Raw genomic sequence first — 15,028 nt, forward strand, 5'->3', positions numbered from 1 at the left:
CTTTTCTTTTGAGGGAGGAGATAATTAGGTTTACTTACTTACTTATGTTTAGAGGAGGTACTAGGGATCAAACCCAGGACCTTGTGTATGCTAAGCATGTGCTCTACCACTTGAGCTATACCCTCCTCCAAAGAAACCCCTATTTTGAAAAGATACATACACCCCAGTGTTCACAGCAGCACTGTTTATAATAGTCAAGACATGGAAGCAACCTCAATGTCCACCAACAGATGACTGGATAAAGAAGGCGAGGTATGTATGTACCAGCCATAAAGAAGAGTGAAATAATGCCATTTGCAGCAACATGGGTGGACCTAGAGATTATCATACTAAGTGAAGTGAATCAGAAAGGGAAAGACAGATATCATATATCACCTACATTTGGAAACTAAAACATGATACAAATGAACTTATTTACAAAACAGAAACAGACTCACAGACATAGAAAACAAACTTATGGTTACCAAAGGGGAAAGGGGGGTGGGAGAGGGATAAATTAGGAGTTTGGGATTAGCAGATACAAAACTACAATATATATAATAGATAAACAACAAGGTCCTACTGTATAGCACAAAGACCCATATTCAACAGCCTGTAATAAACTATAATGGAAAAGAATATGAAAACGAATATATATGTTTAACCGAATCACTTTGTTGTACATGAGAAATCAACACATTGTAAATCAATTGTACTTCAGTAATAATAAATAAATAAATGGATAAATAAATAAATAAACGACTCCTGCTGGGTGTGCCTGGTTCACACCCCTTCAAAGTGCCTTCTTCCGCTACAGGAGCCCATGTTTTAGATGGTCCCCTGATGAGTTTACCTCCTAGACGTCTACAACCGGTAGCTCCTATTCCCCGCCCCAAATTCTGAGGGTGGACAGCTTTCCGGACCATCCCCCTTAGTGCCCTTCCTGGGCTGCTGGAAAATCCCACCATCTTATTCCTCCAGTGCTGTCCTGTATCCTTTACTGGGGGGGAGTCCTGCCAATACTACATGCAGTGTACCAGCCTCCCAATACCAAACTCTGTCCCTTAGGGAAGTACCAGCTGTTGACAGAGGAACAATCAGAGTCCTTGTGCCTCTTCCTATGGCTGACCTAGCTACCTGCAAAGAGAAATTTGGATGTTTTTCCGACAACTCATAGAGGAATTCACTAAGCCGACAATGTCCTATGAACTTACATGTGGTCCCCCTTCCTACATGCTGCATTTTTTGAAGAGAAAAGCTGGATCCTTGGTGCAGCCTGGGCACACAACAATGTCAAGGACGTATAGTCTATCTTACTGGAAGGGACGCAATCCTCGACCAAGACCCACACTGGGACTACCAATAGGGAGGTACAGGGCTTGAACCCAGGAACCACATTATAACTTGCCTCAGAGAAGGGATGAAAGGCTGTGTTGTTAAGCCTTTTAATTATAACAAAGTCAGAGAAGTAACACAGGGAAAAGATGAGAATCCAGCCCTCTTCCAGGGCCCCTTGGTGAAGGCCTTTAGAAAGTATATCAAAAGCAATTGCGACACCCTCCAAAGGGCAAGTCCTAGTAAATACCCATTTTATCACTCAATCTGCCCCAGACATTAGGAGGAAATTACAGAAGGCAGCTATGGGACCCCAAACCCCCATGACTCAGTTCATGGACTTGGTCTTTGGAGTATCTGACAATAGAGATAGGGTTGAGGAAGCAAGAAGGATTGAAGGTCAACAACAAAAGGCAGAATCATTGGTGGCAGCTTAGCCCCTGAACCATCTCAGGGTCATCTCCCTTCAGAAAGTCCATGGGGTGAGGAGGTGGCGGGCAGGATCTAGAAAATCTGGATCAGGGACCTGGTTTTATTTATTTGTTTATTTTGTTTTTTAGGGGGGGGTAATTATGATTTTTATATATAGAGAGAGGTACTGGGGACTGAACCCAGGACCTCATGTATGCTAAGCATGCTCTCTACCACTGAGCTATATCCTCCCCCTGAAGGGACCTGTTTGAAATTGCAGCCAAGAGGGTCACTGGAAGGACGAATGACCCTCCTGTATGGAAGAGTCTACCCGAACCCTACCCGATATGCAAAGGAGAAGGCCACTGGGAGCGGGACTGCCCACTACCACCCTGGTCCTAAGGGGGCTTGGGGGTCCCAAACCGATAATGGCTGAGACGACCAAAGAATGATGGGTTCTGGGGCCCTCCCTGTTTCCTGAAGGACAACTGGTGATTTCCCCAGAGGTGTCCCAGGTAACCCTTGATGTGGCAGTAGGAAAGTTATTTTCTTACTAGATGCGGGGGCCACCTACTCTGTGCTGATTTCCCTGGACTGCTGTCCTCCAAATTCTGCACAGTAAGGAGGATGGATGGACGGTCCGAGGCCAAATGATCACCACCCCCTCCCCTTCAGCTGCTTACTAGGAAGTTACCCTCACATACCAGTTCCTGCTCATGCCTGAGTGCCCCGTCCCCTTGTTGAGAAGGGATTTGCTCACTAAATTCCAGACAACAGATAATAGTTCAATTTGCAGATCCCTTCAGAAAAGGCACCACCAGGAGAAACAACTGCTCTTAACCACGGGAGCCTGCTCAGTCCCAAATCAGACGGGGTCTCCCTCCCCCACCAGATTGTTTCTCAAATAAACCCTTCTGTCTGGGACACTGAGATTCCTGGCAGAGCTACTAATGTGCTCCCAGTTCAGATTTCATTGAAACCCAATGCTGATTACCCGTGGAAAAAACAGTCTCCCTTGGGCCTGAGGCCCAGCGAGGTATCCAGCTTTTAATAACCAAGTTCTTAAAATATGGGCTGTTACGACCCTGAGCTGCATAATACCCCCATTCTGCCCATAGAAAAGCAAAGTGGAGAGTACAGATTTGTTTAAGGCCTCAGGGTAGTTAATGAGGAAGTGGTCCCAGTTCATCCAATAATCCCTAATCCATACGCCATACTGACCCAAGTTCTGGAAAATGCAAACTGGCGTACTGTGCTGGACCCGAAGGATTCCTTCTTCTGCATTCCCCTGCACCCAGATTCTCAATATCTCTTTGCCTTTGAGTGGACAGATCCAGACACACTAACACTCCCCGGCTAACCTGGACTGTGCTGCCCCAAGGCTTCAGGGATAGCCACCACCTGTCTGGTAATGCATTAGCAAAGGAATTAAGAGAATTACATTCAGTTAATGGGTCTCTCCTACAGTATGTGGGCAATCTCCTAACTTCCAGTCTCAGGGAAGACTCAGATAAAAACACCGTTCAGGTCCTCAACTTCCTAGGGGAACGAGGATATCAAGTTTCTCCTCACAGAGCCCAGATTTTCACCCAACACATTAAGTATCTGGGATATGTGCTCACCCCTGGGACAAGGACTCTAGTCCAGGACCAAAAGGAAGCCACTTTAACCCTTAAACCCCCAGACTAAGAGGCAACTGAGGGCCTTTCTGGGGATGGCAGGATTTTGTGTAATCTGGATCCCTGGATCCAGATCCCCTTCTACGAGGCCCTAAAAGGACATGACCACGAACCCCTTAACTGGGCTGAAAATTGCCAACAGGCGTTCCTAGCTCTAAAACAAAAATTAGGGACACCCCCCCCCCTTGCATTGTCTCCTGAACTTAGAAAAACCCTTTACCCTTTATATAGCTGAGAAGCAAGGGATAGCTTTGGGTGTCCTCACTCAAAAACTCAGGCCCCTGCCTAGACCAATAGCTTTTATCTCAAAACACCTTGATCAGGTGGTCACTGGATGGCCAGGATGTCTTAGGGCAGTGGCTGCCACTGCTTTGCCAGTAGAAGAGGCCAGTAAGTTCACCCTGGGACAGTCATTGCAAGTCCTAACTCCTTACCAGGTACAAGGAGTCCTAGAGGCAAAAGGACACCAATGGCTGATGGGTGGACGATCGCTAAAATACCAAGCGCTCCTACTTGACACTCCAGGAGTAACTCGGAAAGTTTGCCAAGCCCTGAACCCAGCTACTCTAATGCCGGACCCCCACCCCACGGGTCCCTTGTTCACTCCCACGTGGAGACTTCTGAGCATGTTCACTCCAGGAGGCCTGACCTCAAGGATGAGCCCCTGACCGATCCCGATGCAGAGCGGTTTACTGATGGAAGCAGTTTCATGCACAGACCGGGGAGACAGACTGGCTTGGCCACAGGCAGCCTGCAGACAATTGTTGAGTCTGGAGCTCTGCACTCTTCACACTTCTGCCCCAAAAGCCGAGTTGATCATCTTGACCAGAGCACTGCAGCCAGGAAAGGCATTAGAACCAATATATATATCCTGATCTTAAGTATGGATTCTCAGTGCTCTGTGCCCTGCTGCCAAGGGGAAACACAGGGGACAACTAACGGCCACAGGGTCCCCTATAAAACAACCAGGCGGAAATTCTAGAAGTAGAAGCAGTCCAGCTTCCAAAGGAGTTTGCAGTCAGTCATTCATTGCAGGGGTCACCGAAGGGGCAACATTTCTCTCATAAGGGGAAACGCCCTAGTCCACAAGGCTGGGCAGCCTGCAGCCCAAGAACAGCCGTCCCACCAGCTGCAGCTCTCAAACCCGACAGTCTCCCCTTCCCAACGCCGCCATCCGATATGCTTGAAGAAACCCAGTGGGCTAAACACTGGGGACTGGACAGAGAACTCTCAGGGTGGCTGACGAGAGATAACAAGCTTCTTATTCTAGGGGCCGAGCAATGGAAAATAATTAAGCACCTCCACGAATCCTCCCACTTAGGGTGAGACTCCCTATTCAAACTGGTCACCCAGGTGTTCCTGGGTGAGGACTGTCCCAAACTGATAAGAATGTCACCAGGGCTTGCAAACTTTGTGCCCACAATGACCCAAGAAGCCATCCCATAACCCCACCCCTAAGTCAGCCCATTCAACATCGAGGAACCTATCCCGGGGAAGACTGGCAGATGGACTTGACCCAGATGCCACCACACAGGGGATGGAAAAACCTATTGGTGTTCACAGACACCTTTACAGGATGGATAGAAGCTTCCCCTACTAGGACTGAAAAGGTAACACAAGTGTCCAAATTTCTGCTTAAAGAGAAAATTCCGAGATTTGGGTTACCAAAAAGCCTACAGAATGATAATGGACCTTCCTTCACTGCCGAGGTGACCCAGGCTCTGGGTATTAACTACCGCCTCTGCTCTTTCTGGAGGCCCTCATCCTCAGGCAAGGTAGAAAAAGCCAATCATGTTCTACAAAGAACGCTTGGTAAGCTGTGCCAAGAGACTTCAAAAACCTGGGTCTCCACCCCTGCCCCCTGTAGCCCTTCTGCAGAACAGGATGGTCCCCAAGGGAATTTTAAAACTTTATTTGAAATGACTGATAGGTGGCCCTTGACTTCAGACCTCGTGTTTGATGAAGAAACCCACCAACTGGTCTCCCACTGTTAGCTTGAGCCAAGTTCAAAGGGCCCTCCAAGAATATGGAAACAAAGTGCTCCCCACCTCACAAAAGAAAAGGTCTTCTCCATCCAGTCAGGAGACTCTGTCCTACTAAAACTTGGAAGGAAGGGTCCCCTGAAGACCAGCTACCACCAAAATGGAAAGGACCTTATGAAGTGTTATTGAGTACCCCAACTGCTGTCAAGGGAGTTACTGGTTGGGTACGTCTGTCTAGAATAAAACCTGTATCTTGTAAGTCCCAACAGGAACCAGAGGCGACCCACTCCTGGGAGCCAGTGGAAGACCTCAGATACCTGTTCATGAGAACAGATAACTGACTTCACGTGGCCGTGGTGGGTTGGCCTCCTACTTCTTGTGTTTCTATCATGCCCTTACTCTGCTGCTTTTCAGAACCCCCTCCCCTTGATAAACATCTTCTTTGTCCCTGCTGGGTCTGAAAAGAAAAAGTACAGTAATATGATGTCAAAAGCCATGATAGTCCCAGTAGGACTTCTGACGGTGGTGGCGGCTCAGGGGGAATGGGCAATAATGCTGTAGTACACGTATCTAAAAGAGTCGCCCGGGGAGAAAACCTAGTTAATTGTTGTGTCTGTCATAAAACCCCTGACTTATAGCAATCATTACAGGTACACATAGGTACACATGACCAGAGCTTATCAATCAAACACACGGAAGCCCACCTCCACCCCCCCATCACCGATACTAGTGCCATGGGTAATACCCCCGTCAGGCCTCATTCCTTGCCTGCATTTAACTCTTTTAAACAAGGTGACTTAAAATTTTTGCATTAATCATGGCTACTTCTGTTATCCAGAAAACCAGTCATGCTTCTGACGCCACTATACCTCTAATGGTTCTCTTGGCTGTGGTAAACCTCTTTGGAATGATCCCTGGCCCCTGGGTGGTAATATTGCCACAATGTTTTTGAACCCAGACCCAAAATACATTCCCACAAATGCCTCCAAAAGGTGTGCTTATAATGAAGCCCAGACCCAAGGTGCCTAGGGGATAGGGATGGAATGGACTAAAAATTGGGCTACAAGTGGTCGGGCTCTATGGAAGTGGTAAGTAAAACCTTCATACTACACCATCTCATCTAAGCAGAGGGCATGGAATATTCCCCAACTTAACTATTTTGCAAATATTAAAGGGCCCTTTTCCCCACATTATGTTCTAACTTGTCCCTTCTGAGCTTGCAAGCAGCTGCTTCCTTGATGAACTGCTCTTCTCCCAGATCTCTTATTGCACCTTCAGGATATGTCTGGACATGTGGCACTCCCCACAATGAGGGCCCAAAGACAAGGGCACCCCTGGGCAAATGTGGCCCCTATGTAAGTGCTTAGCCTTATATCAGTAATGTGTGGCACGAGGGAGCCTGTACATTAGGACATTTGAGCCCATTCACAGTCATAATAACACTAAATATTGTCCCAGGAGGGCCATCAGATTAACACTGGCAGGAATAGGACTGGCAGGGGGATGGGCAGCTCCATGGGGAGGCTTTGCCTACTAGGTGGTAACCCTAGAAATCTAATCAGCACTTTGGAGACACTAGCCCTGACCACTGGAAAAGCCCGAAACAGACATCTAACTTCTTTAAACTCACTGGCCAATGCGATCATAGACAATAGATTGGCCTTGGATTAATTGCTGGCCAAGCAAGGTGGCGTTTGTGAGGTCAGAAACAAAACCTGCCGTATTCTATGTCAACAATTCGGGCCAGATCCAGATGGACATCAAAAAGATTTATGAACAGGCATCATGGTTACACCACTACAACCAGGGGGCAGACCCTAATGCCATCTGGTCCACCAATCAGAGCACCATCCCTAGCCTTACTTGGTTCCTGCCCCTCCTGGGCCCAGGAATGATCATGCTCCTTCTCCTCCTCTTTGGACCCTGCCTCTTTAACCTCTTGGTAAAGTTCACATCTTCCAGGTTACAACAGTTCCATGTCAAAGTGAAGGCTACACGAGGATTCCAGCCCATTCCGCCCTCTGATTTAAAACAGAAGACATCCTGCCCCTGGGACCCTACACCAGGCATCCAAAGATTTTTTTACTCCCTGATAGGCCGGGTCCATGCCCCTACTCAGCCCTGAAGCAGCTACAGAAGACAGTCACCCCTCTGCTTCCCATAAAATAATGAGAGTAAAATTTCTGAAGCAGGAATGAGGCAGGAGGGAAAGGGGATGGACACAAAGGTTAGATAAACGAAGAAGGGGCACCACTGTTGGGATGCGATAAAGTCTGTCCAGAACCAGCTGAAATCAAGGTGGCTTTTAGAATAGTCTGGGCATTGACTTTAAGCTCATTATACCTTCATTATGACACTCAAAATGACTCCTCCTTACACCAAGACTCTTCCAAGATGGACCATGAAAGACCAAAAAAATGAGCAGTCACCCAATGCCTGGAAAACCCCCCTTGTTTCACCAAAATAGCAAGAACATTCCTTCCATTTGTTAGCATATGAAATTATTTAGCCCCTAAAGACCTATGACCCCCATGCCCCAGGCCGCTCCCACTTTCTGAGATGGTCCGCCTTCTGCCTATGGAGTGTGTATCCCTCTAAATAAACCCACCTTTGCTTTTCTCTGGCTCGCTCTTGAATTCCTTCCTGCAACAAGCCAAGGACCCTCACTTGGTGGTCTGTCCAAAGGACTCCTGCAGGTCCCGGGATGTGAGGTTTCTCTCTCCTGCAACCATGAGAGGCCTCTACCCTCCCTGTGGATCTCGATTAGGGCTGGGGCGGGGACAGGCTCTCCTCTGCACGTTGCTGGTTCCCCCACCCCCTGCTAAATTCCAAGCACCTCTGGGAAGGTATGAGGCTGAGGTCCTTCTCCAGGACAGGCTAGTGGGCATCCTGACAGCACAGCCCACAGGGACCCATCTAATGGGTCATAACCTCAACGCAGCATTAGCCTGCAACACCTGAACACACCTGTCTAGGCCTGTGGAAGGTCAGGGCTGCACAGGCCTAGGGGGTCATTTGTCCCTCCCCTGGCTCCAGGCCCTGCAGCCTGCAAACCTTTGTTTTACCAACAGGAGGCAAGTGGAACTTGGCCTGGGTGTCCCGTGTGCATCCAAGAGACAGAAACACAAGCTGCTGGGCCACGATCACAACACAGTGAAGAGGTAACTAATCCACCCGCCCCGCAGGCCTCATGCGAAAGGCTGCCTGCCTCCCAGGAGCTCACAGGCCAGCTGAGTGAGGGAAGGGGAAACTCTAAGGAGTCGGCCTCCTGGGTGCAGGCTGTGTCTCAGGCACACACCCCCTTATTTCAGCCTCATGAGATGCGGTTTTTCACCCCGTCATTTGGACCACGGAACAGAGACTTACCGGGAGGATAAGGCGCTGAGCCAGGAAGCTGAGCTGTGATCCTGCAGGCGGTCCGGAGGGAGCCCTCGGAGGCGCGAGCAGGGCCAGGCCAGGCAGGGGTCCCTGAGGCCGTCCGGTTGGTGCTGCAGCCGGTGCTGGGTAGGATCTGCTCAGGCCTCTCCCAGCCACACAGCCTAGGCCCTGGCTTCTCCCTGTCGCCTCTGCTGCAGCCCTGGGATGTGCCCGGAACGCCAAAGCGGAGCAGCAGAATCCACCGCCCGGCGCCTAGCCAGCTACCCGGCTCCAGGCCAGGCTGGGCCCGCCTCTCCACACTGCTCGTGCCGCTGAAGCGTCGGCTCCACCCGCCCGGAGAGACCCGGAGTGAATTCAGCTGTGGCCACCCGCTCCTGTCCCACCTGGGAGAGAGGTGTTGTGGGGACGGAGGCTCCTGCAGAGCCCAGCTCACCCGCCTGCGCTCAGAGCCCACTCTGGGGGGCTCCACAGAGCCACGCGGATGCGCTCGGTGTCCAGCGGCTCACATGTCCTGAGATGCAGCACAGAAAACCCCGTGCAATATGTACAGTGGAATAATACTCAGCCTTAAAAAAAATGAAATAACGCCATTTGCAGCAACATAAATGGACCCAGAGATTATCACACTAAATGAAGTCAGAAAGACAAAGATAAATACCATATTATATCACTTATATGTAGAATCTAAAATATGACACAAATACACTTATTTAGAAAACAGAAACAAACTTATGGTTACCAAAGGGGAAAAAGGGTGGGGGAGGGAGAAATCAGGAGTTTGGGATTAGCAGATACAAACTACTATATATAAAATAGGTAAAAAAATATGGTCCTACTGTATAGCACAGGGAACTATATTCAATATCCTATAATAAATCATAATGGAAAAGAACATACATGTATAACTGAATTACTCTGCTTTACACCAGAAACTAACACAACATTGTAAATCAACTATACTTCAATAAAAAAGAAAAAAAAAAGAGATAATCCTGTGAGAAACAAGCTGCCTTCTGCTGAGGGCCACAGATACCCTCTCTGTGTGGGGTTAACAGGTCATCATAGCGGAGTTATTCCTGCAGGTGCAGGACACTTCTGCCACCTGCAGCTGTGTGACTTTGGGCACATTGCTAACTAGCCCTGCAAAGCCCCACATTCCTCATTGGGAAAATAAGGACTGTCAGACAGGTACCCCAGAGGTTTAGATGGGCAGTGCAGGGCCGGGCGTGGTAATGAGAACACCCCATTTAGTGTGGCTTTGCTCTCTACAGACCCTGTAGCAAGCATTCTGTATGCTCAATCTCACTGGATCTTCACAAAAAGCCCAAGAGATAGGCGTCATTTTCCCCATCTTACAGAAGAAGAAACTGAGGCTCAGAAAGGCTGAGACACAACCTGTTCTCAGGAAGGAGTGATGGGAGTGGGGGATGTGAGCAGATGCTGTCTTGAGGGGGCAGCCTGTTGCAGCTACAGGCTAGGGGCAGGAATGAGGGGGTTAAAGGGCATGGGGTCTGTCCAGGCTAGAGGAACAGGAAGGAGGCAGATCAAGCGGGGCAGGTGCTGGACCAGCTTGTTGAGATCCCAGAGTGGGACTGGTCCAGATAACCTCCCACCCTGCTAGGAAGGGAGACAGAACAGGAACTGAGGTCCCTGGTCTGTTCTGAGCAGATGCCTCTCCTAAGCCCCCAAATCCTGCTGTCAGGGCTCCCAGGAGACCCTGATCCTCACTACTCACTAGCCTGGTAGGCACAAGACAGGCACTAACACAGCTCAGGAAGAAGCAGGCAGACTCCAGGAGGCCAGGGATGGAGACTTCTTCAGCGCTAGGCTGTCCCTGGGACATCATTGTCGCCCTTGCCTCCCTGCCGAGTCTCTGCCTAGGAGGACCAACAACTTCTCTCCAGCCTGCACATCGGAGCTGGCCAGGCTCCCAGAGAAGTCTCAGAGTATGAATGAATTCCTTGCCCCACCCCGCAGCAAGCAGAGAAACAGCCAATACTGGGGCCCTCCTCCTGGCTGGCCTCCATGATTAACCCAGCAGCTTCCACCTACAGAACAAGTTCAGAGGCAGCCCCGTGCTTATCTCCTGAGGATTGGAGGTCTGTCTGTATCTTCCCTTGGCTTGCCATGAGGTGACCCAATCAGTGTCCTAGGATAAAAAGCTTTCCACACCTCAGGTGCCAATGCCTCTAGCCAAATCCAAGGAAGGGCCCCTCCAGGGTACGGGGCTTATAGGGGAATGTGGTGGTGGGGCTGACACGGCTGTGCATGTCTGTCCCCTCCCCTCCCCAACAGCCCCTGGCGGCTCCTTTCTGCATGACTGCCACGTTCACTGGCTCCTTCCCCATGTCCAGGGCCCCTTCCCTGCACAACTCAGACACCCCTCCCTGCCCAGCATGGCCCAGGCTGAAGAGTACCCAGAACCCCTGAAGATGGTCACGAGTAAAAAGGCTCTCAAAAGCCACCCAGGCTCCCATGCCTGCCTGATGAATTCAAGGCTCCCAGGGTGCCCCCTCCTACATTTCATGTAGCAAATACTTCCCAGAAAAGCCTCTGGCTAGTTCTGGGTCAAATCCACTGCCCTGGACACCAGGACAGAGAAAGGAGATCCAGGGTTCATCCCCACAACCAGGCCTGGTCCCTGCCACACCCTGAACACACCAACCCTTCATGATCCCAATGGCAAGGGTTGCAGGGTTCCAAGAGTGCCCCCGGTGGGGCCGTGATGAGTCCATCTTCCAGCCCAGGAGAGGGGTCTCCTTGTTCCCTCTGCCTCCTCCTCCTCCTTCCTGTCTCTGTAGCCCAAGGCCTGGGTTCTTCTCTCGGCTCCTAAGGTGGGCACCATCTCTTCAGATGGGACCACCCTGAGGACCCAGCAGGTGGTGGCTAGACGTGGCCCAGGCAGGGAGATAGCAAGACCAGTGTGCACAGCCCCGAGAGAAGGCCTGACCACCTCCAGGGGCTCATAAAGGGGAAATGTCATGATTTATGCTCATGTGTTTGTTCGTTTTTGACTTCTTAATTTCTTCAAATATTTATTGAGCCAAGGTAGGGAGGTGAGGTCAGCCTAGGGGTTTCTAACAGTTTGGGGGTGTCAGCTTTTAGCTCGCAGAGGGATCCCAGAGGTGGCCTCTGCCGGGCACCCAAAACCCCTCTGGGTAGACAGTGCTCTGAGAGCCCTGTGTTCAGACCCTAATTGAGCCACTTCCCAGCGGTTCAGCACTGGGCTGGTGCCCTCAGCGCTCTGGGCATTGCCTTTCTCAGGAAAATGAGGCCAAGGCAATGCCTGGTCCCCAGGGTAGAAAGGACAGGACACAGGCCATGCAGACAGGCACCTGAACAGAGTAAGTGCCCAGTGATGCAGCGCCATGTCGGTTTCCCTTCCCACCCTGTGCAGGAGGCTGAAGGCAGGGTCAGGACCCCGAGCTTGCTCCCTCTGACAAGAGCAGCCCAAAGCCCATTCCCTGGGCCTCAGTTTCCCCATCTGTGAATGGGTGAGGCAGACTCATGGGGCCTGGCCATGGCACCAAATATGAAGAGGAAACACACTCCACGCTCAACAGAAGCCCAGCTCGTCATCCCGGAGGGCATCAGGTTTTTCCACAAATAAGACAGCCAGATGTCCTGGCCAGCAGGCATAGGGGCGGGGCCTGGGTGGCCAAGGCAGGGGGACATGGGGCCTTCTGTGCCCTCCAAATGACCCTAAGTTATCTCCTCCAGACAGCTCCTTCCGCCAACTCTGTCCTCTGGCTACTGCTTATCTCCCTGATAAATGGCCCCACTGTCCTGACAGAGGAAGAGCTGTCTGTGTCCTTCAGAGCCCTCCCTGCTCTGGCAGGGCATAGCTGGGTGAGGACTCGGGCCTCAGCACGTCAGCACGGTGGCTGAAGATCCCAGGCCACTGACCCAAGATTCTGGCCAGGTGGGATGGGGACCCCAGCCCCAGGGAGGCTGGCTGGCTATCTCACTGCTGGTTGTCTTCCTGGTTAAGGCCCTTGGGGACTCTGGTCTAAAGCAGGAGAAAGGTCATGTCTTGGGGAGTTGGGGGGAAAGCCAGGCCCTCTTCTCACAAGGAGCTCATTATTTTCTCCCAGAACCTCCCAGGCCCTACTCGCACCCTCCCCACCTGACACAAACACACACACACACACACACACACACATGCACCGTAGGATACCCCAACCACAATCTGGCAGCAGGGAGGGGCTTGCTTTGAGCCATGATTTGTACATGACCCTAAAGTGACCCTTGGCAGATGCTGGCCACGTACAGGCCATGCAGTGACATCCCGTGGAAGGGGCGGGTGCCAGCAGGAAAGGCGGCGAGCCTGTCTCCATGAGGTCCTTTTGCCCATCCTACCTCCACAGCTGTTGGAACACTGGCCCCAGGGAACAGGGGGACTGGCCCAGGCATCCAGCAGAACGCCTGGAGTCTCTGGGGCTATGCAGACAGGGTCAGCCTGTGCCTCTTTGCAGACAGAGCTGCGCTCAGAGACCACACATCCCATAGGAGGAGACGTCTTCTCTTCCCTTTGGTCCAGGGCCGAGGGTCGGGTCTGCTGACCCCGCTTTTCCTTCTGGCTTCAGCCTGGCAAAGGCAGGTCCTCTGTCCACAGCCTGAATCTTGGACTGTGCCAACCCCTGGCACGTAGTTGGCTCTGAAGAAATGTCTGTTGATGAATGAATCTTGGCTCCACATGAATCTTTGATACTCTAGGTTCTTACATCCAAATATGATGTTTCATTGAAAAACATTCTGCACTTACTCGGGGCTGAGGTGGCTCCCAGCACACAGCCAGTGTCACTGCTGTTGCTGTTCACTTCAGAGCTGCCCTGAACCAGCCACTGCCAGTGACTTGGGGGGCAGGCCTGGGGGTGGTTACATTTTAGGGGCCAATAAAACCATCTTTCCAACATTCTCAGCATATGGGTATGAATAGGCATTTAAATCCTCCTAGCTGTTTGTGCCTGAACTTAAATCTCCATTGATAGAAACAATAGCTGTGGCTTTTACATTAATTTACCCCTCATTCGACATACACTGATGATGTGCATGCCCTGGGCTCATCAGGAGTGAGAAGACGTGGTCCAGCAGGGACCATGAGAAACCCGCCTGTGTTGCGAGCTAAGGGTGACGTGAAATGTGTAAGCACACCATGAAAGGCCCGATTCCAGGTTCCGTGAGTGCTCTGAGGGGCAGTGAGGGCGCTACAGAGACGGGTACCAGGGGGCTGTCACGATCTGCAGGCTGGGAAAGCTGCCCAGGGAGAGGACTGGGGAGCTGACTGTGAAGAGTGAGTGGGAGTCAGCAAGGGAAAAGGAAAGGGACACTTTCCAGACACAGAGAAGAACCTGGGCAAAGGCCAGAGGGCCAGAGAGACCGCAAAAGCCTGACTGTTGGTTGCAGTTGAGTGGAGGAGGGAGTCCAGTTCCAGGGAGAGGCTGGACCAGAGCACACAGGGCCTCTGGGGGCAAGCAATGGGGAGCCATGGCAGGTCAAGCAGAAGGAGCAGGAGGCCAGAGGCAACTTCGAGAGATCCCTCTCCAGCTGTGGTGTGGAAGAGGGTTATGGAGAATTTCACTCCCCAAAGTCTGGAGCTGATTTTGCCAGTAGAGACAGGGATGCAGTTTTTCATTGTTCTCTGTCATCTCCTCCATGCTTGTCCAGACTGCAGGCTCTCAGGGACAAGGGAGAGTCTGTATCTCATTCATTTCTGAGGGCCCAGAAGCCATCACAGGCCAGACATACAGCAGGGGTCAAACAGAAGCCTGCTGAGTGAGGGATCCCACTGACCTGGTGCCCCACCTGTCTGCCCATAGATGCCCGGGGAACTGTCCGTCAGACCCTGCCTCTACCCACTGGCTCACATCCTCAGCTGAGCTGGGCCGGGCCCTGCAGGACGTGCTGGACAGCAGGCCGGGCATCCAGGAAGCCGACTCCGTGCCTTTCCTCATGCTCCCACACTGGCTGCCAGCCGGGGAAGTTCTGGTCCGGAAGCCCTCCCAGCCATCAGGCTCAGAATTGCAGGCACCATCTACTGGGGCCAGATCAGATCCAGAGCCATGCAGCCTGCAGAAGCCCAGGGCCCTGCTCATGGAGTCCACCTTGGCCTCAATCTTACCTCAGGCAGTGGAGGCAAGACAAGAAGTCAAAGGTAGGGTAGAGATTAGGATGCAGAGAAACTTGGGTGGGACTGGAGGAGAGCAGTGCCTCCTACTCAGGAGGAACTGCTCACCAGCTACAGCTAGGCCAATTCACCACAGG

General features: G+C 51.5%; 1 long non-coding RNA gene across 8 annotated transcripts in view; it reads right to left on the reverse strand.

Moving 5' to 3' along the window:
- The window catches only part of LOC123612562 (uncharacterized), a 48,658-nt gene that overhangs the window by 12,420 nt on the left and 21,210 nt on the right, over positions 1 to 15,028 (reverse strand). For 6 of the 8 annotated variants that reach the window (XR_012499988.1, XR_012499989.1, XR_012499987.1 and 3 more), the window contains one exon: positions 8,753 to 9,330. The exons of 1 other annotated variant lie outside the window; for it this stretch is intronic. This is a non-coding gene — a long non-coding RNA (uncharacterized LOC123612562). The remainder of the gene's footprint in view (positions 1 to 8,752; positions 9,331 to 15,028) is intronic. One more of the 8 variants, XR_012499990.1, reaches the window with a different exon arrangement.

This window comes from Camelus bactrianus, chromosome 17, assembly GCF_048773025.1.
Source record: "Camelus bactrianus isolate YW-2024 breed Bactrian camel chromosome 17, ASM4877302v1, whole genome shotgun sequence".
NCBI lineage: Eukaryota > Metazoa > Chordata > Mammalia > Artiodactyla > Camelidae > Camelus > Camelus bactrianus.